Source organism: Macaca nemestrina, chromosome 9 (assembly GCF_043159975.1).
Source record: "Macaca nemestrina isolate mMacNem1 chromosome 9, mMacNem.hap1, whole genome shotgun sequence".
NCBI lineage: Eukaryota > Metazoa > Chordata > Mammalia > Primates > Cercopithecidae > Macaca > Macaca nemestrina.
In genome coordinates this window covers 52,943,027-52,960,256 of record NC_092133.1, presented here as the reverse complement: position 1 = coordinate 52,960,256, position 17,230 = coordinate 52,943,027, and the positions used below count along the sequence as shown (strand labels likewise).

Genomic DNA, 17,230 nt, shown 5'->3' with positions numbered 1-17,230 from the left:
GGTGGAGTTTGGCTGGGGCAGTCAGAGGAGAGCCAGGGCCGCTGAGTGGCCCAATTCTAGGGAAAAACCATCCCCCTTCTGGCTCCCCAGCTGGCGGACAGCTACTCACACTCAATAAAACCTTGCACTCATTCTCCAAGCCCGCGTGTAATCCTATTCTTCCAGTACACTGAGGCAAGAATCCAGGATACAGAAAGCCCTCTGTCCTTGCTACAAGGTAGAGGGTCTAATTGAGCTGGTTACCACAAGATGCCTATAGACAGTAAATTAAAAGAGCACCCTGCACATGCCCACTGGGGCTTCAGATGTAAACATTTGCCCCTATACACTGCTGTGGGGTTGGAACCCCACAGCCTGCCCGTCTATATGCTCCTCTAGAGTTGTGACCAGCAGGGCACTGAAGAAGTAAGCCACTCTCCCATCGCTTGCCCTGCAAGGGGGACAAGGGAACCTTGCCCGTTTCACCATAATCACCTATTACTTTAGTAGTTCATTGGAAAAACTCACATGGCTCCACAGAAAGCTACATATATAGCTAACATTTATTAGTATAATGGATATAATGCAGTAATAGCAGGAAAGAAAAATACATTGGTAAAGGCCAGAGAAGTTGACTATAATGTTTCTTGTCTTCTTTCTGTAGGAACAAAAGGAGATATTTTTCCCTCTAGCTATGAACTGCAGGGTTATATATGGGATGTTATTGCCCAGGAGACCCTGCTTGAATCTTGGAGTCCAACTTTCTTAACAGAAGCTGTCTACCTTGTGGTTAGCTCTGGTAGGGACTCCAAATCATGCAGCAATTTGCTCATCATTAATCTTTAGATTTACTTTAAACATGCTGATGACTTGGCTCATATTTACATACTGTTTCAGGCATATAGAACAACATCAATACTCAAGATCTGTGAAAACATTGCAACAGTTTACTTAACAGGATCTGATCAAGAGTCATTGTCATGGCTACAGAGATATGCAGACCATGTGAAACAGATCTGTCACATTCATTACCTTTCCTCTCACCATGACCACAGAAAGCACAGACCTATGTGGGGACGTTTCAAGAAATCTATGAGCCTTTACCCTCCCATGTGGACCACAGATATCTCCTAAGAGTGTACAGAGGGATAACTTCTTAGCTATTATTTACAAGGACTTTCAAGAGTGGCTCGTAATGGAAGCAGTTTACTGTAGCACTTGAGTCTTTACTGTCATCATACTGCCTTAGTTTGTATCTTGGCTGAGTGCTTTGTGGGTGGATGATTACCCAGGTGCCAGGCAAGAAACTGAAGGCACAAACTGTTTCAGTATAATTAAAAAAAAATAGAATAAGAATAGTTACAATACAAATTAGACATAGAGATGATCATGGACATTATCAATCATTAGTATAGACATTATTAATCATTAGCTTTTAAATTTTACTCTTTGTTGTATTACTAATATAACCAAGGAATAACCAGCAGATATGGGGTCAGGTGCTGAAGGGACATTGTGAGAAGTGACCAAGAAGGCAAGAGGTGAGCCCTCTGTCATTCCCGCATAAGGGCCGCTTGAGGGCTCCTTGGTCAAGCGGTAACGCCAGTGCCTGGGAAGGCATCTGTTACTTAGCAGATCGCAAAAGGGAGTCTCCCTTTGCTTGGAGGAGTCAGGGAACAGTCTACTTCACCAGCTTCTTGTAGGAGGTTGGATACTATCCAGGCCTGCCCACAGTCATCCGGTAGCCTAAACCCCTCCCTGTGGTGCTGTGCTTCAGTGGTCACGCGTCTTGTCCACTTTCATGTTCCTCCCATACTCCTGGTTCCTCTTTGAAGATCTTAGAAGATAGCGGTAGAAGAAATAGTGAAAGTCTAAAGTCTTTGATTTTTCTGATAAGTGCATAGAAGAAAACGCTGATATATGCTGCCTTCCCTCTCTGCTTTGGCTACCTAAAAGGGAAGGGGCCTGTCCTATGATCACGTGACTTGCTGGACCTTATCAATCACTTGGACAACTCACCCTCCTTACCCTGCCCCCTTGTCTTGTATACAATAAATAGCAGTACATCCAGCCATTCAGGGCCACCATTGGTCTCCGCGTCTTGGTGGTAGTGGTCCCCCGGACCCAGCTGTTTTCTCTTTATCTCTTTGTCTTGTGTCTTTATTTCTTACGATCTCTCATCTCGCACACAGGGAGAACACCCACAAAGCCCCGTAGGGTTGGACCCTACAGTGCCTTACTGGTTCTTTTACCTTGTCATTAAGTTTATGTGAGGATTAAATAAATTTATGTATACATGCTCCTTACAAAGGGTTTGGCATATAGTATGGGATCAATAACTAATGGCTTTTAATGATAATAATTACATGCATGATCTCATTTGATTTGTACAACTAGCTTGTGATGAGACAAAGAATATGTTTTCATCTTAATTTATAGAGAGGAGAAATTGAAAGTCAAAACAAAATCTAAAGAATTATTTCCAACAAAGAAAACTTGAAATAGATAGGTTTTTACACTAATAATTTTTTTTCTTTTCAAATAGGAAGAAACATTTTAAAACTGAGAATAGAAACAAACACCAAATAAAGGTTTGACTGAGACAAAGGAAGTGAATATTCTCAGGTAAATCTCAAAGTTCTGTGGCAAAATTTGTGTTGGTAGACCAGCAAGACTAATTGTGAGAGGTATGTGGTCAAACTCCTTAGTGTCTTATCTCAGAAAAACATGGGTAGGCACTGGGAATTCACAACACATTACTGGATGTAGCTCTCTAATGCAAAGGTTCTTAACTCTGGGCTCATAGATCTCCTGATATGTTACATGGATTTGGTGAAAGGTGCCATAGCTTCATAAGGGAGGATAAGGGAGGCCACTGAGTTGATACGGGGCAGGTTGGAGAAGAATTCCTAGTGAAAGCAGCATCTAAACCAGGAAATAAAGGATGGGTAGGAATCAGCAAAGTAAGGAGAGTAGAGTGCATGTGAAGAAATGTATAGGTAATAAGCAACTTCCAGGTAGAAGCAATTGTGTGGATAAAGAAACTAGGAAAAAAAAAAAAGTGGGTTGTTATTGTGAGAAGCCAAAGTTTTAGCTGTGGGTAGTCATAAAGCCTTGTTAGGCCTTACTCAAAAAGCCATACTATATGCACAAAAATATTCAAAGTCAAAATACAATGACGCATATATATCAAAGTGTCTTATTTTTTCATTTTCCTTTTCTGTATTGTAAAACTAAACATGACAAATAGTAGCATCTTCCCTCCCCTTGGTGATGTGATACTTCACACATGAAAGCAAGTTCCAGGCAACTTTTGGCTGCAATGCACTGAGCTCTCTCACCTGTGTAAAGTGTTCAATCTTCATGTATGTGACCAACAGTTTATCCATGTTAAGATGGCAGTCAAAAGCAAATACTGCTTTTTTTTTTCCAAATATATCGGGAACATAACTGTCAAGTGATTGATTTCATGCCTCTAGCCTTTTTGTAACATCTTAGATTAGCACAGGAACAAGCTGAATGAAAATAAAACCTTTTGGCGCTAAGATTTCCAAAAATCAGTATAAACCAAAGCTATATCCATCAAAATACACTGATGATTTAGCAAGATCCCTAAGGCCAACATCATGTGCAGCATATGTTGATTTTTCTTCATGTCAAACCATTCCATAAGACCTATCTTCTCACATTCTCATCACACATACATATTTATATTATTGGGGTAGGAAGCCACTTTCATGTAAAATTGCCTTATTCTTTTTTTATACTTTGGCTTTTTATAGAATCTTTTCAACAAATGAAGTTGCTTCTCATATCTAGGAAACATGTTTCAAATTCCTGAACGAATGCCTGTCTCTGAAACACAAATATTCTATAAATGGGTGGAGTGTAGGATGAAGAGGCTGCAAGCTTATTCAGTGTTGGTGTAATCACTTACTGGTTTTGTACTTTTCCTTAGCAGGAAGATGAGAGACTGGAGCAGGGGGTGTGAGGAATGACAGACACATTTGTTTTTCTTTGCTTCGTCTTGGTGGTGAGCTGGTACCTGAGAATAAAGAACACTGTGAGATGTAAGCCGTGTCTGGATTCTCCATTCTGTGCTTGTTCCTTGAAGTTCCATTGTACTGCCTTTATGCCTTCGGCATGATATTTATATATTAAAAATGTTTGTATTTTCTCTGCTCTACTGAAAATGCTCTCCTTGTAAGCAGAGACTGCTTCTCTCTCATTATTTCCAGTACAACGTCTGACACCAAGTGGACTCACAATATATCTTTTGGGCTGAATGGCCATTGCATGGTATTTGCTAAAGAGACCCAGATTCCAAATCTAAACTTAGTCTCCTATGCTGTTATGGTGGGAAGATCGCTTAAGTTTTTTGAACTTCAATTTAAATAAAAAAGGTAAAATGAGGACAATCTGCTTTGCAGTGTTATTGAGATCATTATATGAGAACATATGCATTTTGTTTAGCATTTTGCAATTGTGTTTCTCACACATGGCAAGCATGTAAAAACTTTTTATTGAATAAAGACAGGGTATCTATTGCCTCTTTAAAAAGCATCAGGTTTGAGAATTGTCTGCATTTCTGAGATGTAACAATAATATAGTAGTTCCCTTTGTCTTATGATGATGACAAAAAATCTAGTGACAATACCAAATACAATACAATACAAAATGCTGGTAAGAATGTAGAGAAACTAGATCACTCATACATTGCTGTTAAGAATATCAAATGGTACAACCACTCTGGAAAACATGTAAATACCATATAACCCAGCAATTGCACACTAAGGCATTTATTCCAGTGACATGAAAATGTATGTTCATCAAAAATCCTATACAGGAATGTCCATAGCAGCATTTTTTGTAATAGCCCCCAATTTGGAAGCAACTCAGAAGTTCTCCAATGGGTGAATGACTACATAAATAGACCTGGTATATTTATACTATGCAATAGTACCCGATAATAAAAGGGAGCAAACTGTGAAATATACAACTGTCTGAGTAAATCTCCAGAGATTTGTGCTAAATGAGTAAATCCAATCTCAAAACATTACATACTGCATGCTTCCACTTATTTACATTCTTGAAATGATTAAAGTATAAAAGTGGAAATCAGGTAATTGGAACCCAGGGGTAATACGGGATGAGTGCATGTGGGAAGTGAGTGTAGTTATAAAAGGGAAATCTGAGCGAAACTTGTGTGAAGATTATGCCTAGTATGTGGTCTTTACCAGTGTCAATATTCTGGTTGTCATATCCTGAGATAGTTTTGCAAGATGTTACCACAGGTGGAAACTAAGTATAGGGTACATAGCATCTCTATTATTTCTTACAGCTGCATGCAAATATGTAATTATTTTTTAAATGTTTAATAATAATTAATAAAATTTTAAATAGGAAGATTCGTCTTAATTTTTGGCCAAATTTAATTATGTAGAAAATAAATGTCGGCCTAATGTATAACGGTGATCTTTCATTGGAAGTGCTTAAGTAAGGCTGAGTGAGTAATTCTGAATGATAGAATGGAAGGAAACCATGAAAGGGATAAAATGTAACACAAGGGAAATTTTAGTCTTTTAAATGACTGAGGTGCTCCTATGTTAGCCAAGATAAGAAATAAAGTGATAGAGGAGGTGCACGGTGGCTCATACCTGTAATCCCACCACTTTGGGAGGCCGAGGCAGGTTGATCACTTGAGGTCACGAGTTTGAGACCAACCTGGGAAACATGGTGAAACTCTGTCTCTACTAAAAATACAAAAAAAAAAAAAAAAAACACATTAGCTGGGTGTGGTGGCAGGCATGTGTATTTCTATATTCCCAGCTAATCGGGAGGCTGAGGCAGGAGAATCACTTGAACTCAGTAGGCAGAGTTTGCAGTGAGCTGGGATCACGCCACTGCACTCCAGCCTGAGCGACAGAGTGAGACTCCTTAAAAAAAAAAAAAGAAAAAAAGAAAGAAAGAAAAGAAAAGAAATAAAGTATTAGAAAGATTAGAATTTACAGATCTTAGTTCAGATGTGTTGAGGAAGTTAAAAGGAAATATAAGAAAAATTATTTCCTATATACCTACATAGACTGAGCTCACCTGGCTCTGAGTCAGGGCTGTCTGTCTCTTTTCATTTATAGCAAAATGAACTATAGCTGTAAGGTTTAAGTTAACAATCTTCTTGTATATTCTCCCTACTGATTAGTACCAAATCCCTAGAGTAGAGTTCTATTTTCTATAAGTCATTTGCTTCATTTTACAATTTGATTTCCCTCAACTAGATGAAATAGTAAAACTAAAACCAAAGAAAAACAAATATTAAAATATCCTGTAGTTTGAATTTCTCAAACGCTATTGCCATACCCTTAAATAGCATATATTTTCAGAACAAATGAGATGAATAGAAACATAAATAAAAACCAACACTGTATTGAACTATGTCTTTATCAACTGAAGACCTAGACAATAAAGTCAAGCATATTTTCATGCATTTGTAATCCAGGGATGAAAGTGGGAATACTATAACACAGATATTCTGTAAGATTAATTACTATAGACATCACAGGGTAAGAAGAATAAATGAAAAAATTTGAAGGACCTTTCAATGAAAGTAAATTTAAGAACAAGAAGGCAGAAACTTTGAGGAAAAATAAGCTATGGTGAGAAAAATCATTGTCACTATTTTCTTAATCCTGGTAGTAATGAAAACAATTTAGGATTCTCACAACTTAAATTGAATTCTGTAGGACTCCACCAATTATCTCCATTTAAAAATAGTTTATTTATATTTCTATTAAGTCGAATCCTCAGAACTTAAATTATGTCTGCACATTTGATAAAACCAATTCACTGTAGGCCCTAAGACATGTTCTTGCTGACTATAGCAAGAATCCAAGGCCCTGACCACTTTTTACTGAGATTATTTCTCAGGATTGTGCTTTCATCAAGCAATCTTGAGGGATGAAGTAATGCCTTCCTCCAATACAAAGAGAAGACATTCTTTACACTTACCATAAAAGCGATGAGTCCCCAATCTCACTGTTTTCAAGGTTCAGTACATCCATGCAATGAATAGTACTCAGCAATAAAAAAAGAATGAACTATAATACACACACTGTAGGCTCTAAAACTAAAAACAAACTGTAGGCACAGCATCCACCTGGGCTCCACTACTCACCCCTATGGAACTTAAGGATCAATGAGAACTAATACAAACATTGTGTTTCTTGCAGTGCTGTGAGCAATAAAAGCCTTCATCTCTGACTCAAAAGTGTCTTTTGCCAGTATCTAGGCACTAGTAGTAAGCTAGTTTATTACCTTCTAGGTAAAATAAAATTAAATCCCAGAACTTGAGATGCATTTTTAGGAGATTTATAAAACCATTTGTTTCCCCAATTTAAATGATTGATAGTACTGAAAACATATCACTTTGGGAATCAATTTATTTAAGTGTCTTTGAGAGGATATAAGGGAAAACAAGATCTTTAAACATTCAGGGACAAGAAACAAGTGTTTTGTGACAGTTCTTTGCTTGCATTATGCAATGGAATTTACAGAGCACTCATATATTAGTACACAAATACAAAATGCACTTCTGTATGCATTTAAAGAATAGCTTGACTTTTTAATCCTATACTTAAAATAATACAACACAAGGTTGGCAGGCATTATAAAAGCATATTAATAGGATGAATATCTTTTTATGAAATTTAAGAATTATTTTTCTCCTGTTGTAATAATTTTAAAGTTTTATTTCTCTTTCATTATACCAATGACATCATCAATGATCTCAGCAAGCGTTATAATGATTCTAGTGGTCTAATGATGAATTTGATTCTATAGGACCTCATTAATTGTATTCATTTAAAAATAGTTTATTTATATTACTTTTAGGTTGAATCTTCAGACATCCCCATATAAGTAAAACCCTTAGGAATTTATACAATCTGAAACATAAGTATAATAGTATAACAGATATTTGCAAACTCACTAGATTGTTTCATGAATTACAGGTATTTATTGGTATCCTGTAGTAATTTGTAGAATATTAATTCAATAAGGAACTAGTAAAATAAGTCTTTCTGACTCTACTAACATATTCAATATCTGCCTACTTTATTCCAGTCTCTCTATAATGCCTTCTTCCAGTTACTATTACATCTCCCCTAGACCAATGTAATTGCTTTCCATCAGGTCTACCTCTATCCTTTTCTTTCTGTAAGTTATTTTCAATATAGTAGCCAGTTACTTAAAAGCACCAAAGATTTGTCACTGCATTTGGAATTAAATGTAAACTTGTTACTTTGGCTTCTGCCTTCTTCTCCCTCTCTACTCAAGTATATGGCTTTCATTCAGATCAAGGTCATACTTTATACTGAAATTCTTCCCTCTGGTTTTGAGATTGTGGGCTTTTTGTCATTCTCAACTCTGCATAAAATGCCTGTTCCACAGAAAGAACTTCCCTGACTCATCTGCATGTGAAGTTCCTATTTTCTCTTTTCACATCATCCTATGTTATTCTGCACAGAAATTATTGGTGTATGATGTTTTCCTTATTTTATGTATATAATCACTTCTTTATAGTGTGCTTTTCAGGTATAACCCTTGGAATCAGATTCATGTCTCTCCTGTTCATCACATAATCCACAGCTTCTAGAAAGTCAATTACACAGTAAATACTTCATAAATATTGAATGGGTGAATGAATGAAAAAATAATGCTTTGGCATAAGACAGATCAGATTTAAATCTCTAGCTTTCTATTTTACTGCCTACGTGGCATTGGGCTAATTGCTCAGCATCACTAAAATTTAGTTTTGTCACCAAAAAAGTGAAGACAATTACAATTTCTACTTCTGAGTAGTATATGAAGAAAAAACACAATAAGTACAAATTATGTTCCCACTATCTCAAAAAGTAGTATCCCTGAACAATCCAAGCAGTGATTTGACTATGAGTACCTTCCCTGGATAGCTCCTTTTTAATATTTATGGCCTTTGGAATTGCAGAGTAAACTTCAAAATGAAGCTGGTTGAATCTTAAAAATTATTCCAGGAAATGACGTTACCCATACCAAGGAATCTAAGCAGCATCACAGTTCAAATCTGATTAAAAATACATTTTAACAAAGTTAAATATGAAAGTATTTTCCTCAGTCTCCTTGAAGTATACTTTCACAATTACGGCAGTGCAAATAACTAATAATAAGGGGAGAAGGAGTTTCTGATCCTAAATTGTCCAGAAACGTTGCCTCACACTGAGATATTTAAAGATGCACATTTTCATCGAAGCATTTTGCTTCGGAAATAACAGGACTTAAAATTATCAGTAGGGCTACTTGAGATCTGACAATTCATCAGGACAATTTAAAGCAATTTGTCAGGGCAACAAAAAGAACAAATGAAAAAAAAGTTACTCAACTCAAACATTTATTTTTTTATTCACAGTTATTTATTTGTAGAGGACTTGGAAGAAAAGGAACATTAGAAGATTCAAATATTTTTTGAGATATTAGACATCACTCTAATTAACATAAATATTTGATGAGTTAATATTATTCTAAGGCATGTATTATTGAAATTATTATGTAAAGTGGTGACATGTTGAAAATAAGAAAGTTTGTGAAACAGTGGAGATACTGATAGATAATAAAAGAAGAATTTTCAGAAGGCAGAAGTGTGTTTTGAGATGGACTTGGAATAATTTTGATAGCTATATCTCAAGGGGAATAAAAGCTCAAAGGGACAAAAAGAAAATTTAAAAACACTCCTTAATGTCAACACAGAGGTAACAAATTAACTCAGCCATAAAAATCTACATTTTTCAGCTATAAGATTCAATAAATTTCTATTAATGTTTAAACTAGTTTGAAATTTTCTGTTGTTTACAAATTAAAACATATAAACTGATGTACTGAAGTAAGGAACTTGTCATGTGGAGAAGAACAAGAGAATAGCATGCATTGATGCAATGAATTATAAGAGGATTATCTTGGGAGTGTGATGCATATTGAATCTGTTGTAAAGAGGGGAAGAAGATAGAATTGTGGAATATGAAGTCAGAACAGTGGCCTGGGTCAAGATTTTTGATTAAAAGAATCTAACCAAACATTTAAACGAGTAACTTAAGAATTGTTTTGTCAAAAAGACAGAGTTGGGCCACTGAACAATAATGGAGACAAACACTGATATAACAAGATCCATTGAAAACTTTGTAATAAAATGACCCATTTTACGTGTAGTCTTTATTACTGATCACCTAGAATGTTGTAATTGCACAACCACTTGAAAACTCGATCTCTCTCTCTTTCTTTCTCTTTCCCCAATCCTTCAGTTATCATTGTCAGACTTTAAATAATAAAACACTGCTTTGGTTACGTAACTCTCCTGATCAAATCCCATTAAGTGCCTTCTCAATCCTTACAAAAATTTCAGAAAATTTTAATCGATATATAATATTTTCTAGACTCAGAATCTATATTTCTCCTCGTATTTTAGAGTATCCACTAAAAACATTCCGCTTCTTTGAGTTTCTTATTTTCTCACTGGAATATAATTCTCTTATCCCTTCATTCATCTCCTAACCATGAAACTTATACCCACCTTCAGATCCTTTTTCAAACATCGTGTCTTTTATTTCCTACTGTTCCTCCTCTATTGAATTTCATGCTTTCTTCCTTTCTTCTATCTTCGTGCTTTTAGTATCTTTTAAATAACATTTAATATTATTTTATTCATGTATTCACTAGTCTTATTTTCCTTTATAAATTATGAGGTAGTTCCTTACAAGGTCCATGTCTTACTCATTCTAGAAATGTGTTGTAAATACTCAATTTGTATTTGCCCAACTGACTAAATAAGTGAATATGGACTCCCATCCACACATTCTAGATATTTAGAAATCTAGACAAATAGTTCATGAACTGCTTTTAAAATTGCATAACAACTAGAAAGTTCCCATAAGTGGGGAAATAGACTTTCTGCTACATGAGCTCATGCTCTGCATCTTCTTCAAATGATTGTTTTCATATGCAGGATGATGCAAAATCTTGAGTGGGTAAAGCTGAGCCATCTTGAAGGAACATCTACTCTACCCCAACATACAAGCCAGATAGAAGGACTAGATTGATAAGTTTGTGCAACATGGAAGAACTCATGAAAATAAACGTATTTTTAATAAAATGAAGCATATCATCAATAATAAAGAAATAAAGCATATCACCAATAATAAAGAAATAAAGAGTTGTGCTTGATTACACTGAAGTACAAAGAAAGGTATTAGAGCAAACATCATTAATTCAAAACACACTTAATAAACCTCTATGTTTTCCCAACTTGTTGCTAGTACAAGGAATGCAGCAATAATCATGTGATTTCCCTTTTCTTTGAAAACTTCACAGATTTTGGGGGACAATATAGATAAACACAGGTAATTTTATACGTAAAAAATACATGTATACATACAGTGATCACATGAAAATCACAGCAGTTGAACGTGAGTGGCAACAGGTACATAGTGATTGTGTATATAACAGCTATATGCATTTGTTAGTGATTGTACATTTTGAGTAATAGTAGAATTACCATGTGTAAAGTTAAACATATGTTACTTAATTTTAACTTGCATAAGGCAGAAATGCATATGTAAGGATACTATGTACTTCTGAAATTTCACTTCCTTCAATCAAATATTAAAATTTAAAAAAATTCAAAATGTCTGAGTAGCAATTCATAGAAACTACAATAAGTACTAGTGTTACATTAGACAACTATGTGTTTCATATTCAACTATGAAAATCAGATGAAATTCTCTATCACCTAACATGGAATAAAATGGAGTAAAAAAGAAATGAGAAGCATAAAAAGACTGTAGGACTATTTCAACTGAAGTATTATATACATATTCATCAAAAATGATAATCAAAGTATAATATCATACAGGAAAACTGAATTACAGCTATAAGCATAGCAAAAGATTTGTATGTGTTTCTCATACTGTGAGTACATCTCATTCCATCTGCTCAAATATATATTATTATATTATATGGATGATATTTTCCTATTTCTATTTTCTTTCCTATACCTAGTTTCTATTATTCCCTAAAAAAAATTATACAGATTTAGACCAAATCTATTTGATAGTTATTATGTCAGTAAAAGACAATATATATTGCTTAAAGAACTAGAATATTAGGTGGTTTGAACAAAAAGTATTTATTTATTATTTTTATATAAAGTAAGAAAAATAAAAGCATTAACATGTTATTTACAACAACTAAGATAATTTAGAACATCATATTAGTTGTGTTATAAAGATCGGGTACTTAGGTTCAATAAAATACACTTTAATTATGTTGATTATGAATTATACATTAACATAAATTTACTTATGCATAGTTAATAGGTAATGTGTTAAGTATGAACATGGTAGTAATTTGAGTGATGTTTCTAATATTAGTTATGTCTTCTTAAGGTTGCATGGAATAAAAAGCTGACCTTGATTTCCGTGCCATTATTTTAGAAAAGAAGATAAACATCTAGCGTATAAGACGTAACCTTTTTTTTTCCAGCTGAAATGAGTAAAAAATTGCTCTCTAATTTCTATTTAAAATTAAATGGGCAGTGACTTTAAGTTTTGGTTTACTTCATCATAATGAAGCACTCACCAATTACTGACTAATTAGAGTTCCTCTCAGAAATAAAGAGCCTGCTAATTCTCTCATTCAGATTATCTATAGTGGCTATTTTATCACCATGAGGGAGGTTTATGCCATAGAGTAACAACCCTAATTTCTCAGCATAATTTTACATCTTGCTTGCTGTATGTTCAAAATGGGTTACAAAGGAGGTTCTGCTAATTTGTCACTCAAACACTTCATATTTTAGCACATGGTTCTAAACATGTCATGTTAGCAGAAGAGAGAAGGTAATTCTTTTTCTGGATCTTGAAGTCAACAGTCCACAGTTGACTATTTCTGCTAACATTATAGAGGAAAATAAAAAAGTCACATTGCCATATCTAACTTCACAGGAAACAGGAAAGTACGATTCTACCATATAATAAAGTGTATTTACGGCTTAAATTTAACACAAATTTTTTGGTCTTGTAACAACTCATCATTGTAACACCTCATCATTGTTCTCTAACAACTCATTATAGTCTTATGTTAGAAGTGTTATCCTCGTACATAGGCATCATCTAAATCCTTGTTAAAATGAAGAAAGGAAGCAAGGTCATCATAGGAAGGCCATAATTACAAGACTGCTCCGGAAGAGAATACACAGCTTAATATAAGCTTGTTCTGAGATTAATACATGCATCAGATAAAGTGCCTGAAATGGCTAGTCAAAGGACCAAATTTGAATCAGGCTCTGAAACTTAAGAGTCAGGTCAAGAAACAAAGAGTTGACAAAGTATACAGCGTAAACAGACGAACTGTTTTGTTAAGAGTGGGAATATAAAAGGCACTCTGACCAGAATGGGCAGAAAGTAGACAGCTGAGGTAAAAGACAGACATTGAAACAAGCAGAGGCATAATTATCTGGTTGAGCATAACAACCTCATAAGTTGCCAGATAAAATCCAGGATGCCCAGTTAAACTTAATTTCATTTAAACAATGAATTTTTAAATATTCATTATTCTCTTAATTCAATATTCTCTTAATATTAAAGAGAGACAAATATTAATGTCACAAATACTGCCCAAATTATAACTATAATAAACATATTTACTTTTTAACTGAAATTCAAATTTTCCTAGATTTTATATGTTAAATCTCACAATCTTAACCACACATGAATTTAAAATGAACTCAAAAGCTTACTAAGGGATAATTCCTACAACTGAAAGTTTATGGCTTGCCTTTATTGCATGAATTTTTTTTTTTAAGTGCATGTTCAGATTCTGGGATCTTAGAGCATCTAATATACAAAGCAAATATCAACATAACTGAAGAGTGACAACACAATAACAACACCATAATAGAGACTTTACTAATTCACTTTCAATTATGGAAGGAACAACCAGACAAAAAAATAATAAGGTGATAATGTACTTGATTACTTTGAATTATAACCTAAATATTGTGGGTATTATGTTGTGAAGATTCTGTATTTTGTCATATTCCTCTGAAAAATGTTGTTATTTTTGTTTTAGCAAGCAGTTGGCTATACTCTTCCCTGCTGCTGTGAACTTATTTGAAACCTCAGTTTAATGTTTTAAGTCTTTGCTGCATCCCCCTTAAGTCTTTCTAAAAAATGTGTGGCTCAGGGATCAACCAGAAACTTTAGAAGTAATCATACAGAGTTGGGGGATTTACTTCTTTCACCTCTCATTACCCTATACTCCCTGTCAACTAGCTGTCATTGTCTGGGCTCCGTTCTCTGGTTTATGTAACCAGAAAACAACAGCAACAACAAAAAAAACAACTACCTGTATTATACCCTACATGACTTCAGCCTGCCTTCTTGCAAAGATTAAAAAAAAAAATGGTGGGAGTGGGTTCAGCCTGACTTCTGGGCAAATATTCAAACGAAAAGAAAATGTGGTAGTGGGGAATTATTCCCAGCCTAATCACTTTTCCACATTTTGACTTCCCTCCTGAATATACTTGCTTTTCCTTACTCTCCAAAATACCCAGGTATACCCAGAAATTTTAGTTGCTATCTGATGGAATGTTGGTTAATAGGGAGCTTATACTCTCGTGCTGAGTATAAGCTTAAAAGCATTACTCTGGCTGCTATATTGATATTGAACTGACAGAGAAAAAGATTAAAAGGCAGTTAGAAGAGTATTGAACTAGCATAGGCAAGAGAGCTTGGTGATTTGAATCAGTGATATAGAAGTACAGATAATTCTAGAAAAATATTTCAAAGGGCAAACCAATAATATTTATCAACAGATTAAATTATTTGTATGAAATAAAGAGATAATTCAAGAATAACTACAAATTATCCTCTTCAGAAATGGGCATTGTTACTAAGATGAAGAAGACAAAAAAGTAGACTTTTAGGGTGGGAATAAAATGAATTAGAATTTTGAGTATCAATTGTGGTATTAGATACACAATTAGAGATTACAAGTAGTATAAAGTATTGGATTATTCAACATTTTAAAATTATGATGTTAAAAATCATCTGATGGACAAAATTCAGTGGATGGGGATAATTTTGGCACCCCACTATGATAAACATGTTGCATCTTAATTCAGAGCTTCAGTGCTATATTAGTCTATTTGCATCAGTATGTTCTTGTCATGATATGGGCATTCTACTAATTAAAAGCATAGGACCTTGAGCCATGTTGCCATGTTCAAATCCCTGTTCACTAAGCTATGTAATCATAAATATGTGTTTTTGGTGATATACTTGGTGTAATTAGCTGTCCCAAATCTTTTTCATTTTTTCCCTCAGCTAATTTTTATTTTTCATAGAGATAATGTTTCACTATGTTGCCACTAGTTCAGGTGGGTCTTGAACTCTGGGCTCAAGCAATGAGTCACTTTGACATTCCAAAATGCTAGGATTATAGATGTGAGCCACCATCACCAGCCTCCAAATCTTACTGGCTTAAAACAACAAGCATTTTATTATTTCCCAGACTCAGTTTGTTGACTGCAGTTCATATATATGGTTTTTTTCCTGGTTATGTTTTCGATGTCTCATGTAGGTTTAGTAAGATGGCAAGCGGGGAAGAAAATTAAAGATGGCTTCACTTTCATTTGGTACCTTGTTGAGGTGGCTTAAAATCTGAGCTCAGCTTGTTCATGAGGTCAGCTGGGAGTGTCTGTCTCTCATGATGGTCTTTCCCACATGCACACATATGTTTATTGTGGCACTGTACAATAGCAAAGGCATGGGACCAACCCAAATACCCATCAATGATAGACTGAATAAAGAAAATGTGGCACATATATACTATGGAATTATATGCAGCCATATAAAAGAATGAGTTCATGTCCTTTGCAGGGACATGGATGAAGCTGGAAACCATCATTCTCAGCAAACTAGCACAGGAACAGGAACAGAAAACCAAATCCTGCATGTTCTCACTCATGAGTGGGAGTTGAAAATGAGAACACAAGGACAGAGGGAGGGAACATCACACACCGGGGCCTGCTGGGGGCTGGGGGTAAATGGAAGGGAGAGCATTAGAACAAATACCTAATGCAGGCAGTGCTTAAAACCTAGAGGATGGTTTGATAGGTGCAGCAAACCACCATGGCACGTGTATATCTATGTAGCAAACCTGCACATTCTGCACATGTATCTCAGAACTTAAACAAACAAAATGGTCTTACCATATTCTTTCCATGTAGTATCTCCAGTATTGTAGATAAATTACTTACATGGTGGACCAGGGCTCCCCAAAATGCAAAAGTAGAAGCCATCATGCCTTCTTGAGTATTAAACCTGGACAATCTCAGTGTCTACTGCTGTTTTATAGTGGTTAAAGTGAGTCACAACATGAGCTCAGAATCAATGTGGGAAGTAGCTACACAGAGTCTAAATAAATGGTAGTAACTTGGGAGGCAACCAGAGCAAGATACCAGGCCTCTTTGTTTACCAATTTACATATATGTAATTGAAAATATTATTACACAAGACTTTAGTGAGAATCATAAGAAATAATTTATGAAAAGCACACAGATTAAAATGGTACACATCCAAAACACTTTAATATTACTAGTTTTCTGTGAAAGGGCAATGTATGCAAAGGGGTCCCCAAATACCAAGGATCCAAGTAAACAAAGAACGAGGCATACAAATCCAGCTTGTGTGTAAAGGTGGTATTATTGGGTAACTTATAGACAGAAGTATGTTTTTGGGCTGCTGCAAGAAAGGTAGATCTTCACACCAGACTCAGGAATAATATCCTATAGGGAGAGCATGTAAGAGCTCTGTGCAATACAATTAAAGGTAACTGTTCAGAACAGACAAGAATGCTATCCCCCTCACAGCCTGTAATTTCTGTGACACCAAGGTTGACATGTTCTTATACTAACGACAGTAAATGAAGTAAGAATCAGGAGGCATTCAAGGGACAGGGGCTAATCAGAAATCAACATGGTGGATTAGTATCCAACTTGAAGTTACTTTTGTCTTCAATTACCTCAACTGTACTCTAAAATTATATCTTGTATAGCTTGGAAACCAGAGAATATAATTTGCCATCTACCAATTTTTTTTTTGTAGTTAAAAATATAACAATATTACTGCATTTGCCTTATTTATTAGGTCAAATTATGTATGACTTTTGT

At 35.0% G+C, this 17,230-nt stretch overlaps 1 long non-coding RNA gene across 2 annotated transcripts in view; it reads right to left on the bottom strand.

Moving 5' to 3' along the window:
- Positions 1-17,230, bottom strand: part of LOC139356233 (uncharacterized) — a 58,248-nt gene that overhangs the window by 40,261 nt on the left and 757 nt on the right. For both annotated transcript variants that reach the window (XR_011607768.1, XR_011607767.1), the window contains exons 2-3: positions 5,637-5,732; positions 3,917-4,024 (exon numbers count right to left, since the gene is read on the bottom strand). This is a non-coding gene — a long non-coding RNA (uncharacterized lncRNA). The remainder of the gene's footprint in view (positions 1-3,916; positions 4,025-5,636; positions 5,733-17,230) is intronic.